This window comes from Peromyscus leucopus, chromosome 6 (assembly GCF_004664715.2).
Source record: "Peromyscus leucopus breed LL Stock chromosome 6, UCI_PerLeu_2.1, whole genome shotgun sequence".
NCBI lineage: Eukaryota > Metazoa > Chordata > Mammalia > Rodentia > Cricetidae > Peromyscus > Peromyscus leucopus.
Window position 1 is genome coordinate 77,677,869 of NC_051068.1, and position 14,653 is coordinate 77,692,521.

The 14,653-nt window shown below is 45.9% G+C and overlaps 1 pseudogene; it reads left to right on the forward strand.

Annotated features, from left to right (window-relative positions):
* The first annotated feature begins 10,076 nt into the window (after positions 1–10,076).
* On the forward strand, positions 10,077–11,513 carry LOC114698556 (annotated as a pseudogene).
* Positions 11,514–14,653: the final 3,140 nt, after the last annotated feature.

The window sequence follows — 14,653 nt, forward strand, 5'->3', positions numbered from 1 at the left end:
TTGTTTTAAAAAATGGTGTTTTTTTTCTAGATGAGGTTTGCAGTATGTTATTCAGGCTGACTGGAACTCCTGTTCAACCTCAACTCCGGAGTAGCTAGGACCTGTGAAGGTTGGTTTTGAAGGTCAACTTCACAGGAGCCAGAGTTACCCAGGAGGCACACACACTTGTGAGGACATCTCCAAAGGGGATTAGCTGAAGCAGGGAGACTGTCCTCAGTGGGTGACCCATATATAAAGAAATCTGAGACAAAAGCCCTGCCAGAGCCTGCCTGTCTTCACTTCTTCCTGAGTGAGTGAGTACATCCATGCTTACTGTTATCTCTGTTGACTCCAGCTTCTCGGGTCTTCAGGAGAAGGTCTCAGGGTCCTTCAGCATCGGACTGGGACTGCCGAGGCATCCAGACACATGGACCAAACATCGTCTGGGTTCTTGGTCTCTCCAGCACAGATAGTCACTGCTGATAGCCTTGCCCCTACTGTATAAGCCGGTTTAATAAATCCCCCAATTATAGCATAAACCCATTCTTTCTATACATTTTTTTTTTTTGTGCACATACATCCTGTACGAAGTCACATAGCGGTTTGGTGATTTGTTTGTGCACATACGTCCACTTGTGTACAGTCAATCAGTTTTTTTACTGTCCACTTGTGTACAGAAGTCACCATCAGGTTCTTCCGCAGTCGTTTCTTCTCCTTGCTTTTTGAAATAGGGGCTTTCACTGAACTTGGAGCTCGCTGACTCAGTGGGGCTGGCCGGCCAGCAGGCAGACCCCCCCCCCTACCTCACCAATGCTGGGATTCCAGGTACACGTTGCCACACCCAGCTTTTTATCTGGATGCTGGGGATCCGAATACTTGCATGGCGAGCGGTTTACCAATGGAGCCATCTGCCTAGGCCCCTTTCTAGTGCTCTGTCCCCCATCAAATACTATTCTTCTGTGGAACCGGTTGGGTTTGCTGTGAGAGTGTGGAGATGCTGTGGCCACAGTTTGATGTCGCAGCTTCGGTTTGTGCTGAGATTTCAGTCCTTCCACTCAGTGTTCACTTGCTTCGTGTCCTCAGGGAAAATGTCAACCTTTGGGAAAAAGGCAGATAAAGAATGTCTCAGTAATGATAAGAAATTGTCTTGAAGCCGGGCATGGTGGTGCACACTGTGATCCCAGCACCTGGGAAGCAGAGGCAGGAGGATCTCTGTGAGTTCGAGGCCAGCCTGGTCTACAGAGCGAGTTCCAAGACAGCCAGGACTGTTACAGAGAGAAACCCTGTCTCAAAAAACAAAACAACAAACCAAAACCAAAACCAAAAAATTGTCTTGATTTTGCAGACCTTATGACCTGCTTTGTTCTCCCGCTGGATCCCTGAGGACCAGACCTTGGAATTCCCTGATTTAGGCAAAACCTTGGATGCCCCCTCGAGGAAAGAGAATAGACAGAAACCTCTCTCAAGAATGGATCCTAATTCCACTTTATTCAAGCAGAAAACGATTTACTGAGCAGATAGTGAGGCCTGCAGAGCTGGGCACGTGAAGTGGACAGGAAGAATTGTCAGGGATCTGTTCATTCGGGACTGGGGTCAACAGCACACCCTGCAGCCAACCCCTGCCTCCGCTGGGGCTGTTGATGCCAGGGTGTGACATTTCGTGTTACAGATACTCCGGCCATGTTTCTGGGGACTGCCGTTAAGGTTGCCACCTGGGAAGATCTGAACTGAGTCTAAATGAGCCTTTGATTGGTTGAGCTATCTCCATTTTCTGCGGGTGACACAGTTCAGCTTCTTATCAAGACCTATAAGAAAGGGAATTCTCTACAAACAGGAATGAGTTTTGGATGCTTAGTCTCAAACAGCATTGGCAGGTCCTCCTCAGAACCACCAGGGGCTGCCTCAGCTGGGTCTGTTCATTGCTAGAAACAGCCACACGTTGATCACTGGAGAGATACATTAAAGAAATTATTAACAGGAGTAAGCAGAGGAAGGGCTTGGGGATGAGCCTTGAGACCTCCCAGGGTTCCAGAGAGACAGAATGGCAGGAGGGGAGAGAAAGAGTGTTATGTCTTGTAAGTCAAAGAGTTTTTGAGAAGCGGATGAGTTCTGGGTATTGAATTTTGTCTAGAAGTTCAAGAAAGCTGAATTCCGAGAAATGTCCCTCTGTGAATTCTAAAAGGACTGCAGATCGGCTCCTTACCCCCAGCCCCCCTCCACATTGTACAGGAATGGGGATCACCGTCACCTTTCCCAAAGCCAGGGGAGATGGGGATGACATTTATTTCACCAAATGTAGTTATTTGAGAAAAAGGGATGTGAGACATACTTGAATACCATTTGAAACGCAATGTGAGTTAAGAACTGGGTCTTGGGATGGGGCTGTAGCTCAATCGGCAGAGTGTTTGCCTAGCATGTGTGAAGTCCTGAGTTTAATCCCCAGCACCACATAGGCCTGGTGTGGCGGCTGGAATTTGGAAGGTGGAGGCAGCAGGGTCAGAAGTTCAAAGCCATTCTCTGCTACATAGTAAGCTTAAGTCTAGCTTAATCTAGCTTGGGACACAGAAGACCCCCTCTCAAAAAAAAAAAAAGGTCCTACACGGAGGACAAAACAACCCTCTGTAAGACAGAAAACATCTATGTTAAAAAACCGAACTCATACACAGTGCAAAATGAAAAGCACAAATGAATGGAGTGCTGTCTCTTGCCGGCACTTGCTTCAGTTCTCTGGGACACTGTCCTTGGGAATTCTGGCCTCCTGCGTGTCCTATGCCCACCCCATGCCCCTGTCTCAGCGCCTCTGGACCTGTGAAAGCCTGTTCGCTTTTCAGGCTTCCATCCAGACTCCAGCTGTGCTACGGAGACCCTCTGACTGGATACGTCTGTCCTTTTTTTTTTTTTTGCATGCCTCTATCGCTCCACCTTTCCCTTCCGTACCTCTTCACCCATCTTCCTGACTGGATGGACACATTCGGAGGCAGGAGCTTGTTAATATTATTTACCAATGCAGGACTCTCTCACAACTGTATCCCTAGCTCACAGAACTTAGTAGCTGCTCAATAAATCTTGATGGAATGGATGCGTGAACCAGCATTTGGGCAGCTCGAGTCGTGATGTCCCTAATCGGAACCGTGAGAAGGACCGCAGAACCTTGTTGTTGGAGGACGAAGTTCTGTTCGGGCTTAGGAAGGCAGAGAGACCCAGACAGGGGCCAGAGACGCCAAATCGGATGCTTGACACCATTGGAGTGTGATGGCGGAAGGATTTGTGTCACTGAGGGAAGTGTCTATTTTGGGTAGTAGCTGGGGATTTTCTGTATGTTTTAGACATTGCTGAGGAAGCATGCTTCTTCCAGGCCCACGCCAGGGCGTGCTGCGGTAAAGGTGGCGGCGGAATAAGCCTTTCCTCCTGGACCCTTCTCCGCCACCATGTTCATGCACGGCCACCACCCTGGAGTGACTGGAGCGGGTGCAGGCGCCTTGCAAGAGGAGCCGGCTTGTTGGCTGGAGGAAGGGTTCTGTGATGTGCAGGATGCAGCCAGCCCTGGCCTCACGTCAGGAGCACCATCTGCACCTCAGGCTCTGCGATGCCGCAGCTGTCTCAGCTCAGGCAGGCAGAGTTGACACAAGCTTAGCAAATAGCTGTTCCAGGAGGTTTGTAAATTTCCAGTCTGCCGGGCCATGTTTCCCTGAAAGTGCCATCAGCCAAATGTTAAATTGGATCCAAGACCTGAAGGGTGATCAGCGAACGTATGGACTCATCACAGACTTGGAAAGGAGTCTGGGGCTCAGGTGCCGCTCCCCCCGTCCCCCACCCTCCGCCCCCAGCAGACTCTTCCTGAGAATGGAACTGAAGAGGATTCGTTGTCAAATCTTTACAAGCGTGACTGTCTTTACACATAGACATGTCCTTCAGGCACTGCATGTAAATCGAGTCTTTGTTACTTTAATACAAAAGTAATGTGATTTTTAAAAATTTTCTTTTTTAAAATTGTCATTTTGGTTTGGGAGTCACATGCAATAATTGCATATATATCCATGCACAATGTGATACTTTGATTTAACACAGCCTTTAATGTATTTTTAAGGATTCTCTAGTAAGCATTCCTTTTGTTAGGGTGGAAAAACCGCATGCCTTTGTCTTTCATATAAATTGAATATAAATGTGGACATATTTCTGGTATGTGTTCATATCTGCTGGGTGCTTGTGTTGGATATCATTAATCTCTTTTGGGAAATGCAGAGGGGTTGGCTTCTGACTCCCTCTAACACTTCCTCCTAATTTAAACGAGAGGAGGAAGGACTGAGCGACAGGCACAAAGCAGAAGGAGCTAAGATTTCACTGTCACTGTCCCCCACACAACAGCATCTAGACAGCAAAAGGCATGAAAGCAATACCGCACTGCATGCTGGGAGGAATGCATTGATAACCGCATCCCAGATATAGCTTCCTGAGATGTTAGTGCCCTCAGAGGTTGAAAGTGCTCACTAATTGAAGAACAGGGGACTCCATTCCTGAACAAAATCTTATTATAGAAAAGACGACTTTATAAATTATACAATACAAATGATCTGGATGACTGGAGTGTCCCCAGTTCCTGATCTATTTGGCTGAAACAACCATCCCTCCCTCATTTCCATATTAGCTGACAAGCAGCTTCTCTAGAAATTAGCTTCCAGATGACTGCGAGTTTAACTCTGAGAGCAATAATACCTTAGAGTAAGAGACCTTAATTAATTAAAAAGGAAAATACAAAACAAATCCATTTGTTTATTTTGTAGTACTGGGGATGGAACCCAGGGCCTTCCGCATGTAGGTGAGCATTCTACCGCTGATCTTCATCTCCAGCATAGATAGTTAGCTTTAAATGTTCATATAGCAATTCCAGTAGAGCGATAGGTCCACTTGGCCTCCAGGGGTCCAGGGACCTTTAATTGTGAACCAAAGGAAAAGCATGAATTTTGAGTTTTTGGAGGAATTCCCAAGGTGCACATTTTCCCTCTAGTAATGATCTCCACCCTGCTCTTCTTGGGGGTTCTCTGTCCCCCAGTACCCTAGAAGGGTCCTTGAGGCAGAAGTTTCTTCAGGTGCAAAGAGCGAGCTATTGGGTCTGGAATTGGCTGCTGGAAGCAGGAACTGCATTTACTCTTCATCTGGCATCTTCTGTGGGCTAGGCTCTCGGCAAATGAGTGATGAAAGAACAGATGATTTACAGAGCAGAGGCAATGGGCACATGGAGTTAGCACTAGATGGGTGAAAGGAACTTGGGATCTGTGCTGGTTCTTCACAACTCTAGCGGCAGAGAAGGGCTGGTCTGAGCCACGCTGCAGTTGGAGACTTTCTCACCTTGTCTTGGCCCGAGAAAGAAGCTACATGGGGCTCTTGGGTGGCTATTGCTACTCTTGGATAAAACCTTCCTGCCTCTCTGGGGAGCAGTGGGACTAGGTGGAAATGGAGCTCCCCTACAATGTGTCGGATTTAGAGAGTGAGTGTGCAGAGCTGGGACAGGTGAGATGCAGGTGAGGTGGGGTGGGGTGAGGGTGGGGTGGGCTTAAGGGGGGGTGGGGTGGGGTGAATGGCTGCTCCTGAGACCAGGCTCCAACTGCCCTCACAGTCATGATGCTCCCGGGCAAGTTGCTTTGGAGGCCAGCAGTCTTCCCATTGACTAAATGGAGTTTCTCTCACTTGTAACCAATATGCTCAAGATACTGAATTTTCATTTCCTGATTATGAATCAATGAGACTAACATTGCTTTTTTTTTTTTTTTTTTTTTTTTTTTTTTTTTTCAGACAGCTCTTGTAGCTTTGTTACTTGCTTTGTTAGCTTTGCGCCAGGTGGCTCAAACTACAAGATCGCTGCTCTGCTCCTGAGTGCTGGGATTAAAGGCGTGTACCACCACCGCCCGGCCTAACATTGCTTTTAAAAAATACACTTTAGGCTTTCTGCGCTGCCCAGGGACGGTTGTTAATATTCTGGCCCACCCCTTGGTGCTGCCCTGCATCCTGACGTAAAAGCCTCATTTTAAGGAAAAACTCCACCCCTTCCTCCTCTCTTCCTTCCTGCCATGAGGTGCGCACATCTCTCTTTCTCTCTCTCTTTCTGTCTTTCCTGTCTCTTTATCTCCTAGTATAATAAACCATTTCCACGTGGATGCAGCGCCTGGGTATGAATGACTTTCCATGTGCCACCACCCTGATGCATCTGCCCAGAATGTTTCCCTACACGCCCAGGATACTCTCGGGGTCCCTGTGTAATATATCATAACATTGGTGCTAGTGACTCGTTAGAGGTCCTCCTGGTGCATTTCTCCTGACTGCCGGCACCCTGGAACCTTAAACACTCACTTTATCCAACACTGGCAGAATTGGTAAGCCCTCCCTTTTGGCCACTTTCTCACGACTGAGGATTCGCTGGTCTCTCTCCATCATGGTGCTGGCACCACCTGTCTTTTGGGCTCATAACCCCTCGGCCCTGCCCCTATATGATGGCATATGGAGATGGCCCGCGCTCACTCCATCCCACAACCCATAGCCTTTGTGGCGATGGTCCATTGGCTATCTTGTGCCCTTATGGTTGGCCCTCTCCGACCCTCTGGGACGCCGGAGGACAGTCCACTGGGCCTTATACCTCACCGTGGGGAACGTGCCTATGGCCCCTACTCCCACCACTACTGCCCACCCGTGGCTTGGGTTCATTCCTCTGCGGCTGCCCGCACCATGCTGCAGCCAGGGGTGGTGGTAGTGGGGGATGGGGAGTGGGGGAGTGGGGGGTAGAAGGAGGGTGGGGGGGGTCCCTCTCTCCCACCCGCTGCACTGCTACTCTGTTTCCCTGTCCCCTCTACAGCACCGCCTCCGAGCTCCAACGCATTAACCGTAAAAGTTTCCCAGAAAAACTTTTCTTCTTCTTTCTTTCACAAAGTCTGTTTCCTATGTGTGAATGAAATGCATGATTGATATGGCCATCTAGAATTCTTTCTGACTGACTTTTAAATGCTTCAATTTCTCTGTTCCTTATCTGCTCAGTTTATTTTTTGGCGGGGGGAAAAAAAAAACCCTGTATGAACACATGGTCAGTAGCCATATTTGATAAGGGCTGTTATGTGGTCAGGCAGACACCATCTTTGCTAAGGTCAAAGGGGGACAGGTTATATGACCTCAACACCATCTTTACTAAGGGCAGCAAAAAATCATTTCTTGACTCAGTTGTGGGCGGGGGGTGGCACGCTCCTATGCTGAGATAATGTAGCAATGATAATGCTTAAGAGATTTAAAATCTTTTAAGAATGCCATGGACTTTATTTTTGATATTGCAAGAAGATATTTGAGAGATCTTGAACCTTTCCTCGGGAGCAGTTTTTAGGAAATGATTTGGGATATAAATATCAGTAATACATACTTTTTAACACAAATCTGTAATTCTGCTAGGACTCAAGGATACGAGTCTACTTCTGCTGTGTTTCAGATACTCATTGTCTGCTCTTCTACTATATGGGTTTCAGTACAGATTGATAATACTAATTTATCTAAAACTTTTATTTCCTTTTATAAAATAAAAGTTCATATAAACTTCACAGGATCAAAAGAAATCATTGGATCCACTTCACAGAGGTCAAACGAGCTCCAGACAAATGAGTTTCCTCACATGTCTGTTCCTGAGGATGGTATTTCTCTCCCTCCTGGTCTCCTTTTCCCAATTACTAAGACCGTGAGCCAAGAGGCTCCAAATAAATTCATAGAATTTTAACTCTTGTTCAAATAATTTTAACTCTTGTCTCTAGTCTGCGTCTGTTTCAGTGGGCTTCCATCTGGCTGACTGGCATAGTATTAGCCAGGTATCCAGGTATTAGCTATTGACTTCAGCCTGTGAGACATGGGCCTGCTGAAGGCTGATGCAGATCAGTCCAGCCAAACAATCTTTTCCTTTCTCTACAGCCAGGTCAGATGACCACATGCTTCTGATAAAATATCCCATTGCCTGGGTTCCCTCCTTACCTTTAACTAGCCAGAGTCCTGACCACCTGTGCCCCATTTCAGCTTGAAGCAGCTATGGAGAACACATTGTCCAGGACTCCCTGTTCTCAGGACAGGCTAGAGGGCTAGGTTAAGGATGGAAACCCTGGCATAGGGGACCAAATGGCTACCTAATTTCCATTGACATACAAGAAACTAGACCCAATATTGTCAATTGATATTTATTAATTAAAATGGTTCTGCAATAAGAAAAGACACTTGACCTTCTTTGTGCAGAACAAAAGAGGTATTATATAATCTTAAGAAATTATTATTTGTATATAAATAACCAAGTTTCTGGTCCACCAAGAGAGTCCTTTTCCTCTTCTCAGAGGGTCCTTTTCTCAGAGTTGGGCACACCCTGACTCACAAGCCTCTTTTTTCCTGTTCCCATTCAGCCTTGGGATCTTTTCCCTGTCACTCTTCTTTACCTTCTTAGGAGACAGATTAAGAAATAATTATTTCTATGTAAGTCATTCAGGACTGTAGTTTGGCTGTACTCAGGGATCAGAACTACAGCTACAGGGCATTAAAAATGGTGGTGGATTCAGATATCACTGCCAACGGCTTAGAGAATGGCTCTCCTTACTCAAGGTCTATTCAGCTTAAGAATGTGAGCCTCCCTGTCCTTGCTAACTTCATTAAGCTGTAACTAACTGGGAAACCTGTTATTCAGATTTAATTTATACATCTAACAGATTTTGTTCCCCCAGTCCTCAAACACCTGTAGAGATCGAGAATATGGCATTTAATATAAAAGCTTTTGATGATAGAGAGACATGTCAACTCCTGGTAGCATCCTGTATCTCTTCCAAGAAGATGGATGACCGCAGAAGAACTTCCACCCAGAAGCTCATGGCAAGGCTGGCCATGCAGCAAAAAGCTGAGATCCTGTCCAGACTGTGAATAAGAGGAGCAACGGGGATCGATTGTCCTCTCTGCCAAGACAGGTAGGACGACCTCCTCAGATTTCTACGTCACAGAAAAAAAATATGTCAGTCTCTGGGTTTATCAGCTGAACAAGTGCTGCCTTTGGGGCTTCTGTCCCACAATAACCATGGAGAGACTTGGGATTGCTGCCTAGCTAGCTGGAAAGCTGTCTCACTTCTTAAATTTATCCTTCTTAGATCTGAAGATGTTTGATGACTAGGGTATCAGTTTAAAAGTTCCAATCTCCCAATCTCAAGATTGTGTGTGTGTGTGTGTGTGTGTTGTTGTGTGTGTTGTGTGTGTGCTCTCCAATTACAGACTCATTCACAGACTTCATGGTACAGGATAGACTGGTTTCAGATATAACTCCAGAGGTCAAAGTTTTAATATTCATAAATGCAGCTTTGATAAACTGATAAAACGTTGGCTACAAAGAGTACTTAAGAGTCTCTTTGGATTTTTTAACCCTTTTGCTATGATGTAAATCTATTCCAGCTATCTTACAGATACCTACAGGTTCCTGGGAAAAAGTTTCACTACTGCATCAAGAAATCTGGTCTGATGAAAACTAACACTTTCCAGAGCCCATTTCTGGCCCCACCTATTTTTTGAGCATATTTTGCAGGTTCACTGTTCATGCCTGACCTCCAGAGAACAGCAGATGCCATGGCTTCTAAACCCTTATTTGGTGTGCCATTTCCTTCTCAAACTCCTGGAACACCACTGCTTGCTGCAACCTGCCTCCTCAGCTCCCTCAAGGAACGTTCCTGAGGTCTTCCACTGTGTGTGACTCCCAGTTTCCCCTCCCTGCTTCGCTCCTTGTCAGCTTGAAGCAGCCTTGGGAATTCAGTGCCCTTGTTACCCCACTTGCTTTCATAACTCAGCTTTTTATAACAATCAAAATAGAGGAATGCTAGTATTCTGACCCACCCCTTAGAAACCAATGTTAGTATTCTGACCTGCACCTTGGCACCACCCTGTGTCCTGACTTAAAAGCTTCATTTTGGGGAAAGGCTCTTCCCCTTCCTCTCTCTCTTCTGCTTTTCCTCCCATGAGGTATGCACCCCTAACCCTCCCTCTTTCTCTCTCTCTTCTCCCTCTTTCTAATCTTCTCTTTGACTCTCTATTACAACAGGTTCATATGGGAAGCTTCCCCAATGTCCAGAGCCCTTGGTGTCCTGCAGATAAAGGAGGAGAATGTCCTCAAATTCCTTGCCACAGGAACCTTCTTGGTGACACCAACCTTGACTTCTAGATGGAACAGTATATGTACAAAAGGAAAATTGATGGTTCCTTGTAGGTGGAAGTTTCTCTCCTGCCTGCCTGTTCCCAAATACCCGGCAGCTGCTTCTTAAGTAATTGACTACGAGGCTTGATATTACTTATAAATGATAAATGCTCAGCTAGTAGCTCAGTTTATTACTAAGTAGCTCTTACACTTAACCCATAATTCTTTTTTTTTTTCCAAGACAGAGTGTAGTTTTGGTCCCTGTCTTGGATCTCTCTCTGTGTAGATCAGGCTGGCCTCAAACTAACAGAGATCTGCCTGGCTCTGCCTCCCAAGCGCTGGGATTAAAGGCATGCACCACCACTGCCAGGCCAAACCATAATTCTTATCTATGTTTAGCCACGTAGCTTGGTACCTTGTCTCAAAACTACATTTTCATCTTGCTTCCTCTGCATCTGGCTGGTGACTCTTTTGACTCTGTCCTCCTCCTTCCCAGCATTCTCAGTTTGGCTTTCCTGCCTAACTTCCTGCCCAGCTACCGGCCACTCAGTGTTTTATTAAACCAATTCAAGTGACAAATCTTTACAGTGTACAAGATGATTATTCCACAGCAGTTTCTATATCATAATCTGGGAGAAGCTGTTGCTTGCAGCTCAGGCCATTGTTAACATTGAGAACCCTGCTGACGTCAGCACCATCTCCTCCAGGAACACTGGCCACCAGTCATACTTAAGTTTGCTGCGGTCACTGGGGCCACTCCAGCTGCTGGCTGCTTCACGCCTGGGGCCTTCACCAACCAGATCCAAGCAGCCTTCAGGGAGCCACATACATCTTCTGGTGATGACTGATCCCAGAACTGACCACCAGCCCCTCACAGAGGTGTCTTAGTCAACCTGCCCACCATTGCTCTGTGTAACACAGACTCTCCACAGACATTGCCATCCCACGCAACAAAGGAGCTCATTCAGTGGGTCTGATGTGGTGGATGCTGACCCAGGTAGTACTCCACATGAAAGGCACCATCTCCTGAGGGCACCCACAGGAGCTCAAGCTTGATCTTCACTTCTACAGAGACCTGGAGCAGACTGGGGAGGAGGAGGAGGAGGGGGAAGAGGAGGAGGAGGAAGAGGAGGAGGAGGAGGCTGCTGAGAAGGCTGTGACCAATGAGGAATTTCCGCCAGCTCCTGAGGTCACTGCTGCTCAGCTAGAGGGAGAAGACTGGTCTGAGGGTGGGCAGGTGCCCTCTGTGCCCATCCAGCAGTTCCCTGCTGAAGACTGGAGTGCCCAGCCAGCCACTGAGGACTGGTCAGCAGCTCCCATGATACAGGCCACTGAGTGAGATGGAGCCACCACTGAGTGGTCCTGAGCTCCTCTGCAGACATCTGAGCAGCAAAGGAGAAAAAGGTGGAAGGAAAATAAAGTTCCTAAAAGCTGAAAAAAAGTATTTCAAGGCTAATGAGATGGCTCAGTAGGTTAAAAAGCTTGCTGCCATGCTGGATGACCTGAGTTCCATTCCTGGAAGCCACATAATGGAAGCATATGGTAGCTTCTCTCTCTCTCTCTCTCTCTCTCTCTCTCTCTCTCTCTCTCTCTCTCCTCTCTCTCTCTTACAAACACCACACACACACACACACACACACACACACACACACACACACACAGGCAACCTGTACATGGAGATCAAGGGCTCCATTGATCCCCTTTCTGCGACCAGGGCCATCTCCACTGTGGCTTCATTATCTCCGGGGAGTGGGGATGAATGAGATCATACTGCTCAGTGCCCTGGAACCTTTGCAGAGAGACAGCCAAAGCTTCAGGACAACTCAGACCCATGGAGTCGAGGGAAAATTAAGCCAAGAGGCTGCCAGTTAGACTTTCCTTCTACCAACCGAAAGTTCTCTGAGTTCTGGCCTCAGCGGACTTATCTTTGACATTTCCACTAAGACAGGCCTTTAGGGTGTGACTTTGTAATGTTATTAATAAGGCTCCCTTTCCCCTCCCAGAGCTGGAGACTGAACCCAGGATCTTTGGCATACTGGGCAAGCACTAACCAGTGGGCTATAGTCCGAATGCCTTTAAAGGGCTTGATACAAAACAGTATTTTAAAATCTAAGGAAGTCTTTATTTCCCAAGATTTCCTTTTGTGGTTAGTGCTTTTTGTTTCCTAAGAAATCACTGGCTACCAAAAGGCTGGTAAGATTTTTTATCCTGAGCCAGGCATGGCGGCACCTGCATTTAGTTCCAGCACTCAGGAGGTAGAGGCATTTAGTCCCAGCACTCTGTGAGTTCAAGGCCAGCCTGGTCTACATAGCCAAGTCGCAGGACAGCCAGGGGTATGTAGAGAGACCCTTTGTCAAAAGAAAAGAGTTTCCCTATGGAATTTTGCAAGTCCAGCTTTGCTCTGCCTCTTCAAGATTCCTTTGGCTCTTCCACATCTTTCGCCTGTGTATGTAAATTTTAGAGTCAGCTTTTCAGTATCTGTCAGACAAAACAACAAAACAACCCAAAGAAGAAACGTGTGCGCACATCAACAATCTGCAGATCAGTTTGGAAGGAATGTGGCATCTTCACAGTACTGGATCTGCCCATCACAGTCACGCAAGCCCTGTTTATCTAGACCTCTGTCGGCTTTCTCAGCTGTTTCGGTTCTCATTACACAGGTTTCACGTGTGTTTTGTTGCTATCGTTTCTTAGTACCTCATACTTTTCTAGCTACGGTGAAAAGTCCTTTAAAAGTCCAAACTCCAGTTATTTGTTGGTATTTATAGAACTAAGATTGATGGCAGGCACGGTTGTGCGTGGTTGTAACGCAGCATCCAGGAAGCTGAGGCAAGAGGTTACTCATTTTGCGGGCAGAGTGGGTTACACAGCAAGATTGTTGCAATAAATAAATTAAAAATAAACAAACAAACAAACAAACAAACAGATGGGTCTCTTCTCTCTCTCTCTCTGTTATATGCTTATATGTGACAAGTGTGGGTGATGGTGTGCATGCTTGTGTGTACATGTCTGGAGACCAGAGGTTGATAAGGAGTCCTATTACTTCCCACCTTGTTTTTTTTTTTTTTTTTTTGAGACAGTCTCTCACTGAACCTGGAACTTGCCCTTTTGGTTACACTGACTGGCCAGCAAACTTCCTGGGATCTGTTTGTCTCCCCCTTATCCAGTGCTGGAGTTACAGGTACGCGCCACTGATTAACACAGACTGAATTAACACGGACTGGAATCCAAACTTGAACAGCAATCCCTTTACCCACCTTTAGTCCTGAGTTTGGAACGCATGTTTCGTGTGCTATGACATTGCTAAGCCCATTGGTTAGTTCAGGAACTTTTTTGGATAGCCCCCCCCCCCCCCCGACAACAGAAGCCACAGCAGCGTCAATGGCAAAGCCAGGCTTCACTCGAACCCAGGCTAGTCTTTGACTCAGGATTCTCTGCGTCAGCCTCCTGAGTTCTGGGATTGTAGAGTCATTTCTATTTCTAACTCCTTAGAATTTTTCATGAACTTGTTTTCTATGAATGAAGACAATTTGTGTGTGTGTGTGTGTATGTGTGTGTGTGTGCATGTACCTGTGTGTGTATGCTTGTGTGTAACTATGTGTGCATCTGTGTTTTCGTGCATGTGTGTAGATGTATATGTGTGTGTGTGTGTGTGTGTGTGTGTGTGTGTGCATATGTGTAGGTGTGCGTATATATGTGTGGGTTTTCTTTCTTTATTGATTGGGGCAGAATTCCAGGATTCAACTCAACAGAAGAGATGAAGGTGGAGGCCATCTTTTTCTTGATTTGGAGAGAAAGCATCTAATTTCTTACCATTGAGCATGACATGAGCCATGAGCTTTCCACAGACATTGGTTATCCAGTTGATGATTGAATATCTCCACGAATATGTGAGCAGAATTTCACCACATGGGTTTTCTGCATCTCTTGAGACAATCACACGAGGTTTCTCTTTAATTCTGTTAACATGGAGAATTACAGTTTTATTTTTTTAATGTTAAACTAATATTGAATTCCCAGGATGAACTCCATGAATAAGTAAACATTATTGTTGAGTTAGATTTGTCAATAGTAAACTAAGAATTTTTACTTTTATATTCATGAGGGATATTGGTACGTAGTTTTATTTTCTACTTTTTCTTATTTATATATATGTCGAGGTAAACTTGACCTCAGAAAATGAGAGGGAGTTTTCCTTCTCTCTCTTTTCCCCTTAGATTATGCAGGGGTGGTTTTATTTCTCCTTAAGTGTTTGAAAGAAATCACTATCTGGACTTTAAGTTTTTAATGTGGGAAAACTTTAGATTATGAACTATATTTCTTTAATTGATAGAGATTTCACATGGTTTTTACTTTTTCTTGTCTTTTTTTTTTTTTAACTTATTGTGTATGAGTGTTTTGCCTGCATATATGTATGTGCACCGAGTGTGTGTAGTGCCTGGAGATCAGAAGAGGGCATCGGATCCCCTGGAACTGGAGTTACAGCTGGTTGTGAGCTGCCAAGTG